Genomic DNA, 14,629 nt, shown 5'->3' on the forward strand with positions numbered 1-14,629 from the left:
TTCTAGCAAATAGGTTTAGACTAGGAAATACTGCTATACAACTGCATCAACGAGAAATGTTTTTCTAAATTCTTTACAAAACTGGACTTGTCTGAAAATAAACAATAGGCTTAACCCGTCCGGAACATGGGCAATCAGGAACCAGAACTGCTCTAAAAACAAAACAAAAACTTGGAAACAAACAAATCGTGCATCAAACCCCCAAAAATCAACATGTGAGCATATAGAAATGAAAAGCATTCAATTACAGACCACAAAGAACACAGGATAGAGGACACAAAAAAAGGCCACGTCCCAGTGTACTGATGAACATGAGCTACCCGCAAAACTCAAACACATGGTCAAGCCAGCCATGGATTCAGTCATATACCATAGTACACCCAAAATAGAAATCAAAAACACTTTCAATATCCAAAAACTAACCAAAAAATATCAAATGGGGAACTGGCTAAGAAAGCTCCAAGAAAATGAGACATTAGCAGGCTTACCACTACTGTAGAGACCAGCATTGGCATAGCCAATAGGTCTCGCCTTTGGGACCTTATAAGTGTTTAGTTATGCAGCACAATATCCTTGGTGCAACAACATCAACTGTTGCATGGCTAAACACTTATGAGGTCCCAAAGGCGAGACCTATTGGCTATACGAATGCTTGTTTTCCTTATGTCTAGAATGAGCCATTTTTTTAACCTTTTTTTGCAAATATATGGTCACCATCTTAGGGTATTCTGTTACCTTTATGCCTGTTACATATGCTTTCAAAGATACATTTAAAAAATCTGAGGCTTGTCAAGGCTGGACCTACTGGCTTCGCCAATGTTTATCTGTGGAACAGGAACACGGACTATGAGGTGCTGTTAACTGGAGTGCACGTGAATGGCCGATACTGTATTACAGACAGAGGAACATGTCGCTGGGACTAGAATAAGCTGCATGTGGTCACTTTATGTTCTTATAACCTGTTAATATGAATAACATGATGCACATTTATAGATTTGCTTAAGGCACAAGAAACCAGTGTTGGCACCTAGATCTGGTTGGGGGTCTAGAGCAAGGAAGTCTCACCACAGGCAGTGAAAGCAGACTTCTTACCCTGCTCATCCGCAACTTAAAGCAAAGACACAGAAATCATTCCCCATCCAAAAACAAACCTTCGAGCTCGGGAAGTTAATAAACCTTGAGTGGAAAGTGAAATTAAAAACATCTGAAGAAGGAAATTCCATAATGAGAGGCACATCCATGTTGTGAATTAACTAAAATGCAGGATCTGCAGGCCAGTCTCTCAGTCAGTTAACACAACCCTCAAATTATGAACTACACCAACACGGACCATTTATGTAGCATCCAACACAAACTCTCAAATAATCTAATCATTGTAGCTAACTAGGTAAAATTAAAGGTTGCTGGGCTCTTTCGGGCACCAATATCTGCGGCGTACATTAACCCAACGATCTATTTGTGTAACCTACAGCGGATCGCACCGCAGAACCGAAGTCAAGCCTATTCATAACCAGGTACATTACACAAGAGAAGCCAGGCCGCCCTGCCAGCAGGACACAAAGAGCTCCAATGAATGGAGACAAGAGTGAGTAACATTCCCAGGAAGCGCTGGCAGCACACGCGAGTGCATTTGCATCGGTGGTGAGGGCAGGAAATGCTCTTTGTGTCAACCCGAAGTATTCAGCAGGATGCAGGAGCGCCTGGGCATCACCATAGGAGCGCCAGCGGGGCACGGCGGTCTGGCTGGCTGGACATGTTATGTTATGTTATAAAAGACTTATAAAGCGCGCGTACACCAAAAGATTTCATGGCGCTACTCTAGAACTAGCCGAAACCAAGGAAATGTGTTATTCGTGTGCCTGCACAAACAGCCATGTTGTGAGCAACTTTCTGAACCTCAGTAGTTACGTGCATGTCCGAATCTCTAGGGGAAGCAAGATCCACCATCGTGGGGCCAAAGATGCAAATCGGCAGCCTTCCTGTCGTTTCCGTTTAAAGGCAGGAATGATCAGTAACTGAAGATGCTTTAACGGAGGTTACAGGAGGGAGTATACCTAGATAACAGGTTATTAATGAATTTGGGGCTTTGGCTGTGTAAAGATTTAAAAACAAGACATCCTGTCTTGAAGGCGGTCCGTTGAGAGATGGGAAGCCGGTGAAGCTTTTTTAGAAGAGGTCTAGCAGATTGCCATCTGGGTTGCTGGAGGATCAGTCTCGCTGCTTGGTTCTGCACCATCTGGAGCCGCTTGATCAAGAAGAGTGGCATCCCCAGGTAGATCGAATTGGCGTAATCTAAGTGTGATAGCATCAAAGCTATCACTACCTGTATCAGCGCTGCATGAGTAAGCAGGCGGCTGATCTTTCGGATCTTTCGTAACTGAAAGAAGCAGGTTGAGACCACTGCGCCTACCTGGGTTTTTAATGATAAATCTTTATCTATAATAACCCCAAGGCTTTTTACAGAGGTGGAAGGCTCAGGGGAAGAGCCGAGTTCTGCTGGCCAGTAGTGTGGACCCCAGAAAATCTGACTCCTCCCTGTTAACACCAATTCAGTCTTGCCTGGGTTGAGCTTTAAACGATTTCGATCCATCCAGTGTCGGATGTGAAGCATAGTTGCCTGGAAGTCGATAACTGAATTAGGTGAGTTATGTATGGTGAATGTTAACTGTAGGTCATCGGCGTAATTAAATGTAGCCACATTCCTTTCCTTTAGAGACTGAATCAGAGGGAGGAGGTAAAGATTAAACAGATGGGGGGATAATTGAGAACCCTGTGGGACCCCACATGTCGTTGTTAACTTGGGTGCTGTAAATGTGGCCAAGCGTACTGCTTGAGAACGACCCTCGAGAAGGGATTCGATCCAACTGAAGGCTGGGCCCTGGATGCCAGCCTGCCTGACACGGTCCCTCAGTATACTGTGGTCAACCGTGTCAAATGTGGCAGATAGATCCAGCAGCACCAGGGCCTGTGGAATACCTCTGTCCACTTTCTCGCGCAGATCGTCCAGGACTGCCAGTATCACTGACTCTGTAGAATGAGCAGGCGAAATCCCACTTGGTGTGGGTCTAGGTAGCCGAAATGTTGCATAAAATTGAACAAACACTTTGCCACGTGGGCTTCCAAAACTTTGGCTAGGTAAGGGAGCAGGGAAATCGGGGGGTAATTTGATAAATTTAGTGGGTCTGCTCCAGGTTTTTTTAGGAGAGGGACCACAATAGCATCTTTGAATACTTTAGGGACATGACCCTGCGAAAGAGACTCATTCAAAAGGGTCATGGCAGACTTTGGCAGGACAGAGAAAGTTTCTTTTAGAATATGAGGTGGGCAGCAGTCCATGCGAGAGCCAGATTTTACTTTGGTCAGTAAGTCCAAAAAAGATTGAGTGCCTATGGCCGGGAAGTGATCCAGAGTGAAAGCATTTGTTGTTATGACAGAGGATAACTCGTTAGAATTAGAAATTGGAATGCTAGCTTTGATCATGGAGATTTTTTCCATAAAAAAGTTGTTCAGAGAATCACAAAGATCCTGGGTAGGAATAGATTTGGGTGAGACTCTGTCTGCATTAGATAACTCATTCACGATTGAGAAGATTTCCTTCGACCTATTATGGGAATTTAAGATTCTAGTAGAGAAGTGGGAGGCATTAGCTGCACTAATGGCTTTTTATAGTCTTTCTGTGCCTTTGAGTAAAGGTGCTTATCTTCAAGGGAATAGTTTAATCTCCATCTCCTTTCTTTTTGGCGGAGTGCTAGTTTCTGTTCTCTTAGTTCTGCAGAGAGCAGAGAACCATTTATGTGCATCGGAGCAACGACATGGTAGGCTCCAATGAGTTTCAGCACTTTTTGGGTCATGCCAGACTGCAAGGATTTCAAGGATTGGGCCAAGGGGGCGCCAGGTCAGTCCTGGGGAGGGTGTTGCGCCCTGGGGGCATGTTCCTGGACAGGTGGCCCAGCGGCTCCCTGCCCGGAGAGCAGCCCTCGGCCCAGCAGCTTGACTCTCCACTCACAGCTCAAGAAACCTCCACCCATGCGGAAGGCAGCAGTAAAAGAAAGGCTTCCCTTTAGTGGGCCTCGCCCGAGAGGCTGCTTGGAGAGGCCACTCTGACATGGTGACAAGTGCAGCACGGCGCAGCAGCGCCTCGGGTTTCACCCCGCAACTGGTGGTGACACCGCCACCTCGAGAATCGATGGAGAGCGTCCAGGGAGCGGTTCAGGTTGTGGTGGACACCAGACTCCCCAGGATCGACGACAAGGCCCAAGGGCGGCCTCTGGTGGACACCGGACTCCTCGGGGGTTGAAGAGAGCGCCCAGGGTCCGGTTGTGGTGGACACTGCCGCCCGAGTAGATGGAGAGGGCACGGGGGCCGGTTGTGGTAGTTACCGATTACACCAAAGCAGTTCCAACAAGTTCTCTGCGTCCGATTGGTTTTTCCCCTCACATTTGTTATACTTTTGATCCAAACTGTCACCAAATGTATATTTCAAAGTGTATACAAGCACAACATGTCAACATTCAAACTGCGCACAAATCACCCTCTTCAGTTCCTCATACAATTAAAAGAAGCATGCAAACACTCGCTCCAATGAGCACAATCAAAGATTGCCGACTTTTTTTTCAATATATGATGCTTTTAGTAAGCCGCGCTGCTTATTAAAAGCATGAAATATTGACAAATACAGTTTGCCAAGCCCAAAATAAAAAAGTCCCCGGAGTGCCACGCCGCCAGTGAAGCATCCAGTCCTACGCGTGCACATCTTCTGTCAGTCAGCGTGCGCATCTAGCTTGTAATCCGTATTGATCCCAAAAGGCCCTTGCATGGCGAGAGTAGCGCATGCGCGCTGCTAACGCCAGGCGAGACCTAAAAAGGCTGTAGCAAGTTACCAATAGCAAGACTGTTCACACATCTCACAACAGTGAACGGTTGCCAGACTCAACCACTTAACACACTTCTATCAACATGCATGTTAAAAAAATAAAGAGCATCAATCTTACTAGAAAGCTAAGCAACTAATTTCCTCAAAGACAAATAATAAAGAATACCCCATTTTACTTCCAAACATGAAAACTGTGGTCTGAGGCCTGTAATCTCAGACAAAAAACTATCAATAATCACAAAACTACTCTTCTCCCTAAACAGACAAAAATCAACTGGGAAAGAAAGTAAACAGTGACAACAAAAACTCTTCTCCAAACACACAGGAAAAAGAACACAGTGAAAAAAATAGACAGCTGTGACATAACATAAAAATAACTAGAAAAAAGAAACTAAGACAAATGTCCTTAAACAATAGCCAGGCTTGCCTAATGGACATTCGAAACCCAACCAATGCTGGAGCTAATTTTTCACACAAAGAAAGGAACACACAGCTTGGTAAAAAGCAAACTACTCAAGACAATGCTGCAGATACAGCACCTCCAGTGCACAAATGAGCGTAGAAGATATTGGACACTGCGCGAGTCATCATAAGCCAAGGATGCGGTTCTGAACAACTATATGCTGATTGTGAACTGGGATGAACTACCTTGCTTAAAAAGGCCAAAAAACTAAGATGAACCCTTAGTCAACAAGCTTTTGCAATGCAGTCGGTCTCGCATTTGTGAAAGTTAGAGCTCTTGGTGTTGAAAATGACAATGTTTTATACTTTTGTGTTTTTATTTGCTGTGGAATGATCATATTTGCATAGTGCTATTGCCATTCGTATGACCCTGCGGCGCTGGAGAATCAGAAAATGAGAAATAGGCTATGAGGGAGGGGAGACAAGAGTAAAATGCTGCCTGATTAATAAAAAAAAAAGGTAACAGCATCCTGGCAAAAGCTGATGGGGAATGCAAGATTAAGTAAAGCGTGTGAAATGTAAGCAGGAAGAACATGGTTACCTTAACGCTTTTACACTTATTATTCAGAAATAAATACGTGTTTTTGCCTGAAAAGTTAAGGACATAACTACAGGGCTGCCTAGGCTCGACCTAAAAAGAATGAAAAACCCTTCTGTGTTTTTTAAGTCCTCGATCCTACTGTTCTTTTACCACTAGATCAGTCTCTCCTGCAGATCCTGCCGGGCAGCCTCATATGAAGCAGCTGGGCGCTGTATAACTGCCATTTGATTGATTGGTTCATTGGCAAACTTGAGCAGGCAATGGAAAGTCACCCAAGGGTACTCTTCCCTGGTGCTCAGTAACAACTAGAGGGAAGGAAAACCTCATTACATTTACAACCCAGACATTGCTACTCTCAGAGGCAGGCCTGAAAGCTGCAAGCTTTATGGGGGGGTCCCTTGGAGCAGTAAGAAGGTAAAAGGATGATTTAAATTTTAAAATGCTAGCATGGTATCCATCAAGTGGGCTCTTTCCTGGGGTGCTTGGCATGGCCAAATACGCCTCGGAGAACATTAGCATTGTGGTTAGCAAACAGAGCTGCCAACTTAGGGACTGGGGAACCGGGTTTGAGTGTCAGCGTGGACTGTACTTAAAATGCTGATGGTAAAATAAAAATAATAATAATAAACTCATAAGAAATATAATTGAACAATGGTTTAATATGTACAATTACAATATCGGTGCACAAACCATGCAGGAGCAAAAGAAAACAAGCAGGATGGAGAAGTGCACGGAACAGGCGTCCTCGGAATTCGTAGGATGAGATGCAAATGTAACAAATTTACTAAATTACATCCAATGAGAGGGTTATGTGATCCATGCTGAAAGCTTCCAAACTGCTTAAATCAATCAATACAGGCTACATTTTTAAACTACCAGTGGTGCTTCTCCAGGACGCCAATGCTCATCTATGGCACTGTCCTGCTGGGTCGCTGCACAGTTGGTTATATGCTTTAAACTAGAGCATTCTAAACAGGAAACTAGAGATGCAATTGCAGTACTGCCAAGAATGTTACGAGGGGTGTCTCTCAACAAGTGCATTCAAACCTCGCCACGTTACAATGAATGATGACAGTATATGCTTTCTACCGTGCATATCCACAAACTGGATTACGGTTAACATTTGCGGAATACCCAACTAAATGATGCTCACTGTTCTGCCTGAGGAGGGTGAAAGCCTAGATGACCCTCCACAGCTGCACATTTCTGACAGCTGTTTATACAAAAACATAAAGTCGGAGGCTCAACCCAGTGATAATACATACAAGAAGAGGGACTACGAGCACTATACAATGAAGACAAACACCAAATCCTGCACACAAGATGAAAAAATAATACATGAACAAATACACCAAACCATGCTTGCAAGAATAAAGGTACCAAATTATACACAAATGAAGAAAAACACCAACCCTGCATGAACAATAAGAAACACCAATGTAGTAAAATGTGTTTATGTATGCTAGAATTTTCCAAAATAATTTCTAATGGAAAAAAAAGTGTAATCGGTTTCAATAATATTATGGCAAACAACCTTTGGCAAAAATGTGAACTGCCAAAGAACTTTAACTTTGATGTAAAAAATGCATGTTCTAATAAACTATTGATGCCATGTCTATTTTGCCTTTAAAGCACCACTGCATTACTGTTATTTTCATGAGTAAAATGATAGAAGACAACAACCATAAAGTTCTCAGACTGGCACTGCCCCATAAGGCGTAGTCCAGTCTAGAATTAAATGAGGATGCCTCTACAGATACAAAGCAAGACTAAATGAGCATGTACTATTTTAGACTTCACCAGCGAGATGTTCTTGAGTTTCGGGGCAGAACAAGCAAGCAATATATGCAAGCAAATATGAATGAAAAGATCTTTGTTGCTACGCAACTCAATTATACTCATTTTATTGACCTTGAAAGGATGAAAGGCTGAGTGAACCCACAGGGATTCCTCAAAAGGATAAATGGCTGAGTGAACCCGCAGGGATTTTAACTTTTGACCATGAGGTCAAACACTTACTGTTGGAGTCCACCGAGTCACCAGACATAGCTCCTGAGTAACATGGCCTAACTGTTTTTGATTTACAAACACTGTCACCATCACCTAATGCTGTAGTTTCTGCAACAGGTTATGCTGGAGAATGGGATACAGTATTGAAATAACCAGTTTGGATAGCACCCAGGCTCGTATCCTTTGAGGAGGGAATGGAATAAAAAACTCTTCACTAGATGCTCATCATGCGTACATGCAAGGTTCCCCCACTACCATAATCTCTGGTTTTCCAGTGTGATCAATTCACCTCATCCAAGCTTCTTTTGCTTATAGTCGGTGGATATTTCTACAAACTTTAAATTCCTTTATTTCTTTCCCAGCAGCAAAAGGGACTGGTTTGTTTAAAGCAGACAGTCCACGTCTCAAATACAAGAAATAACAATGCTTTGAGACATAGTATGTGATGGTGCTCCTTGTGCAAGTGTAACTCACGCATTCAAAACAAATATTAGATGTGTCACTGCCCCATTTAACATAGCCAGTGCAATAATTGGAAGCAAATAGTCAAAACTGTACAGAGAACAGCAGTGGCACTTTTAAGGTTCCTTTCTTCATTAGGTGTTCCTTCCTCCACTTTGTGGTGATTTTCGCTTCTTTTTACTGTAGATGCATCATTTCTTTGGATACATTGCATTTGACATATTATGCATAGGACTCAATCCTGGCACTTGCTTTTCCTTTCATTCATGTCTTACAAGTGTTTGCCTTTCTCTTTCCTTCAATTTTGATGATTCCTGCTTTTTGTGGGACTTCTGTTCCTCTAATGAATATATAGTTTTTTTATTTAACTTGCCTGTCCTTTTGATTGGCTTCTTCATTGTTGGTTCAAAATTTTGGACACCGTGCTTTATGCAGCTTCTTTTCCCTGTGGGACTGTGTTTTTTAACTTTTTTATAGGCTTCTGCTTTGTCCGATAGCCTTCACCATTCCAACAGTCTTGGCCTTCCAATAGTACGCCTTTACTCACCATGGCCTATTTTAGGCCAGTTGTATTCTTTATAAGAAGGATCCTTTTCTTGCAGGATGTGGCTCTTACCAGCCTTTTTTTAGGCTTCTAATTGGCTAGCATAATTCCAAAAGGCTTTGATTTTTTTTTTTTTTTAGGTCTCGTCTGAGCCAGCGCATGCGGTGCTCTGGCGAGACATTTAGCGAGTGGGCTTTAAAAAGCCGACCACAGCTTTTTGTATGGCCTAGAGCGTGCGGTTTCGCGCACAGTAACGCGCATTCCTCGCATGGCTCGCGGGCACCCTTACAGCGCGCAATCAGGCGCCATCTGGGTTTCCTCTCGCTTGCTCTCCCACACGCGCGCTTCAACGCTCCTCCCCTTCCCCCACCACAGAGCGCGTCTCGCAGCCGCGCGTCTTGTTTTTTTAAACTTTTAGTGCAAGTCGCGCGCGCTTGATTTTTCTGTCCCGCCATTGTCCAACATTTATTTACTCCCATTTACTCATGTCCTGGGAAAATACCAGGTGCACTTTGAAATGGTGAACTTGACACTGATTCAGGACCCATATTAATGAATAGCTGACTCTCGGCTACCATGCACCCCCACCAATAGCTTCGAAGCGTCACTGTATGCACACAACTAACTACTGCCGGACTCCTTCCCACAGGACTAGAACTATTATTATTTAGTATTGCAAGATTCTATACTCACGAGAGCCCCTCTTGAAACCCACATGAAACGGTCTGAAAAGATCACAGACAATATAAATAGAGTTTCGGTTTATCACAAGTATTTGTCCCAACTGCACAGTTTTTCCAAAGCTGGGGTCGGGGATCCTCCAAGAAGTTATTATGTTCATTTGCGTTATTTCAATTGAGTCAAGACTACTAATCCCAGAATGCTCTGATTTCTCGAATGAAAACACACAATGGTTAAAGTTGTGTTCTGGTGGCATGCAGTAGCTTTTTAAAACTAGATAAATGCAGGTGGGCAATCGTTTGCTCTAGGATCTATGCCTGCTTCACTGTCTGCCAGATCGCAGAGACTCCCAATCATTTGTACAAGGCCATGTGCCCGGCTGTCTGCTTTCCTGTTTACCCGTTCTCTAAAATGGACTAGTCCAATACGAACCCCCGCCTTTCGTCATCACCCTCTCCGGACGGTCGGAGCTATTTGATCTCTCCACTGCAACTTCGCCCCATCCGCCAGCCTCCCCCTGGAGTTGGGGGTGCCCTCACTTACCACCAGTGGTGCCAGGCTGCTGGAGTTCCTCTGTTTAAACCCTGACGCTTGGTCGCCTCTTATATATGGCTGTCTGCAAGCCTTGCCTCCGCCACCAGCCAGGAATGCGGCCCTGACACGACCAGTTTTTCAAGAGCCGCTGTGCTTTTTTCTCTCCCCTGGTTTTCAAGGTGTTTAGCAGCGCAAAACGTCACCGCGAGCAGAGTCAAACCTGTTCCCAGCAGCCAGTGCACTCCCTCGTCGTCTTGAAGGTTGGACAAAAAAAAAACGCCCCACAGGTTTGCAAGACGCTGGAGGTGGGTGAGTAAAGGCGCTCCACCCAGAGAGCGCTCTCACAGGCCCAACACCCTGCAGCAGCAGTATCTGTTTATGACTCTTGTTCAAGTTTCGATTTGATCTGCTACGTCACATAAGTACAACATACACCGCTTTCCATTGCGTTTTTTCACTGTTCGAAATCCCTTTGGCACGCTGCCTAGGATAAACATGGCGCAGAGTGGATTTCAGAAAGACTTACAAGGGTGTAAGAAGAAATAGGAAAGGAGTGCCACTTCCCTATCGGGGAAGACATCATGGAGCTCATCGACTCCTTGGTTTATTTTTATTTATTTTTAAATCATTTAATACTCAAGCACATAAGAACACTGTTACTTCTGATGGTTCAAAATATTTTATTACAATTTTGATAATAGAGAATATACAAAAAAGAGCTCTGAAAAGGTACAAGCTTTAATGCATTAAAACAATATGGATATAGATAAACATTCTAATTTATAAATAAGAGTTCAAGATTATATTATAAGGTAACTACAAAACAAAATCATATCACTGCAATGGAAAATAAAAAAGACAACAGCGTAAATTTATATTAACAGTTTACAGAGCTACTAAGCTAGAAGTTAAACCTGAACATATATAGTTATACTTGAACTAGTACATACTAACGATTCAACATTAAATAATCATCAATTGGTTATCAAAAATTTAGATAGTTTGGATTATTATGAATAATACCAGATCATGTCAAATTAGCACCCCTTCTTGTGCAAATTATTCAAGCCCGCCATGCATGAACTGATAATGAAGGTGAATCTTTCCAATTAAAAGTAATTATCTTTACAGCTGCAGAAATTAAGAAATCAAAAAATGTGTTGTTCAGCAGGGGCATTTTAGTAGTGAGAGAGGAGGATTTGCAAATAACTATTGTATATGATAAAGTATCTAATACAGTCAACATCCGAGTAATCATTTGCCAAACTTCATCCCAAAACTTCTTAACGATATGAAAATCATATAACATATGTCTTTATGAACCTATATTTAAAGAACAATTCCAACAAGTGGAAGAATTTAAAGGTTTTGCATCATATAATTTTAAGGGGGCCCATAAACAATATTAAAGAATTAATGTGATATAATGATACAGGCAACCAACCCGATACGGAATTCAACCAAATCTTCCTCCATGTTTCCAAAGATAAAGACAAATCTAATTCTGCATTCCAAAAGGGAGAAAAAAAATTGATATTACCCCCATCAGAATTATGTAACTTTTTATATAATAATGACACTATATGGGAAGAAGACGCAATTGTTTGGAGATACACTTCTAAATCAGAAGAAACTATGGAAGGAAATCCATTCTGGAAGGAGTCAAGAATAGAGTTGCAGTGCAATTCATATTTAACAATATCTGATGGTTGCAAATGTAATCTTTGTTTCAAGTCCTCAAAACTTAAAAAGGCATTATTATAAAAAATATCTTTAAAATAAAAAATGCCCTTATCCATGAAATCCCAAAATTTGTGTGATTAACTAATTTTAATGATGGATTGTACCACAGCGTTAAGTTCAATGTGTTAGAAATAGAACATTGGAAAACTGAATCTAAATCGTGTAGACTCAATTTAGTAGATTTCAACAGCAAAGTATTGATGAATACATTTTTTATTCCCATTGACCATTAATGAAGGAATGTCTCTGACAGCCTTTCGTATCAAAACTAAAATGGTGATGATGTAAAACTGTGAATATCATTTGACGAGGCTTACCTTGTCTTGGGTTGCGGTGAGAAGGGATTCTGTGCGCCTTATCAATCTAGAATTTTTCAGGAAATGTAATACTTAAAAGACCAGGAAGCAAGTTTTCTAAATATAACCTGCAGTCATTAAAAATTTGCAGGTTATATTGTCTATTGCGATTTTCCAAATCCAGCAATAATGTATTCATTGGTGCAATTTTGGCTGCAATAGGTATAAGATGGTGAATTTTAGCTTTATTGTCCTGAATTGTAATAGCATTGTCAGAGACCTTCATGGCCTATCTTTACATACTTTTTTAATCTTAGCTGCAATATTGTCAGTATTGATACTGCTTCAGTCAATCAACCAGTAGATTTATAGAGCATTTCTTGTCACCCGTAAGGCTATCCTGGCACTGGCAGGGTCCAGTTGATTAGCCGAATAGCCAGGTCTTCAGGGACTTTCTGAACTTTGGAAGAGATGGGGAGGTCCGTAGATGAAAGTGTAGCTGGTTCCTTATCTTTGCTGCTAGGTAGGAGAAGGCGAGACCTCCGCATCCGCTTAGTCAGATGTGGGGGGTGAGGGTTAGAGAAAGAGATGTGGAGTGAAGGTGTCTGGTGGGCTGATGGAAGTTCAGGCGGTCGGTTCAAGCAGACGGGTCCGCAGTTGTGTAGGACCTTGTATCTATGGTTCAGGAGTTTGAACTGTCATTTTTTTCTGTACAGGGAGCCCGTGGAGTTCGCCGAGGTAGGAGTGATATGGGTTTGTCTAGAGAGATCCAGGATGAGTCTGGCATTCTTAATGGTCTTTAGTCGTCAGAGAAGATCAGCTGCGATCCCTGCATCGAGAGCGTTTCCATTTCCAGTCGGCTGGCTGCATCTTGAACTTTGGGGTAGTCTTTTTATTATCTTATGAAGTATGCAGAGGATGAAAAAGCAAAAGGAGTAGACGAAGTTGACCTTAGTCATCATTCGTCTTGTTGTCCAGAATGATGCTTAGGTCCTGGCATGGTCAGTGAGGGTAGGAGTAGGTCCGAGTTCTGAGGGCCACCTGGATGTGTCCCATGGGAGCCTTTTTTCTGAGAATCAGTACATCTGTCTTATCCGTGTTGAGCTTCATGTTCCAGTTGACGACATCTGTCATGCAGTGTGGAAGTTGGTCTTGGTGGTTTTTGGAGAGGGACAGGATGAGTTTTGTGTCATCGGCGTAGGATATGATGTTACGTCCATAGGTTTTGGCAAAAGGTGTCATACAAGTGTTGAAGAGAGTGGGGGTACGCCACAGATTGCTTCCTTGGGCTCGGATGTGAAGGGGAAAGGGTGACTTTCTGCATTCTTCTGGTGAGGAAAGAGGCGATCCATCTGAGAGCAGCTCTTTGGATGTTGTGTAGACTTGTGATGATTATGTGGGGGGAGACTGTAGTGAATGCTGCTGAGAGGTCTAGAAGGATCAGAGCCACAGTCTCTCCTTGGGCGTGTAGGACTCAGATGTTGAAGGTAGCTTCAATAATGGCTGTCTCAGTGCCTTCGGTTACTGTGGAATCCGGATTGGGAGGAGTCAATTAGGAGGTTCAATTCCAGATGTGACGAGAGATGTTGGTTAATCATTTTTCTAATACAATGGCCAGGAACTGAAGCAGGGAGATCAGTCGGTAGTTGTTGAGTTTGCTGGGGTCTGCAGATGGTTCCTTTAGTAGGGCGTTGACTTCTGTTTGTTTCCAGTCCTCTGGGAAGGTGGCCATGGCAATTGAGGGATTGAACAAGGTGGTGAGTATGTGGCTGATTCTGGCTTCACCTAGGTTGAAGATGTGGTCAGTCCTGTAGGGCAAGCTGGCTCCATTCAGTAAGTCTGATGTCTGTGGTGGTAGTCGGGTGATTGTGTTGCTTAAAGAAGTCGGTGGCCTTGGGATGAAGTTTGACGTTTTCGTCGATGTTGGCGATCTTGTTGTGGAAGACATTTGCAAGGTTGTCGCATAATTTTATTATCTCTTTACAAGGTGAGGTCTGTAGTTAGAAGTATTGACCAGAAGAACAAGTTGCTTATCTTTCGTAAAAATCTTTCTGTTGGATACTGCATCTAACTGCAGATTCCTCACTGACTCTCTCACCTTCCCTGTTCTGTGAACTGGATTCTTTTACATCTTAAAAGGTTTCAATCTAGCGATATACACACTGCTCTGCATCTGTGGGCTCAGATAGCTAAAAAAGCAACCAACATCAGTGTGCATGGGTGGTGCTTATATGTGACTCCACTCTTCACTTCCTAAGAAATGACTTAGTCACAGAGCAGGACGACGCTGTCTAGCAATACGTAGAACTGTTCTGAAAGTTTCCAGATCTAGTATGACGCCTGAGGATGAGAGTATCCACCAGAAGATTCATTTGTTCGTTGGGCCATCCTGTTTCTTAGTTCTGTGTTTTTTTTATATATAGAGGAACTTAGACACAGGAAACTAAAATACAAGTTCTGTTAGTTCCTAGCGGAGCACAGTT

At 42.8% G+C, this 14,629-nt stretch overlaps 1 protein-coding gene across 1 annotated transcript in view; it reads left to right on the forward strand.

The window, feature by feature from the left end:
* Positions 1 to 14,629, forward strand: part of CNTRL (centriolin) — a 1,084,252-nt gene that overhangs the window by 698,372 nt on the left and 371,251 nt on the right. The window lies entirely within an intron of this gene.

This window comes from Triturus cristatus, chromosome 1_2 (genome assembly GCF_964204655.1).
Source record: "Triturus cristatus chromosome 1_2, aTriCri1.1, whole genome shotgun sequence".
Lineage (NCBI taxonomy): Eukaryota > Metazoa > Chordata > Amphibia > Caudata > Salamandridae > Triturus > Triturus cristatus.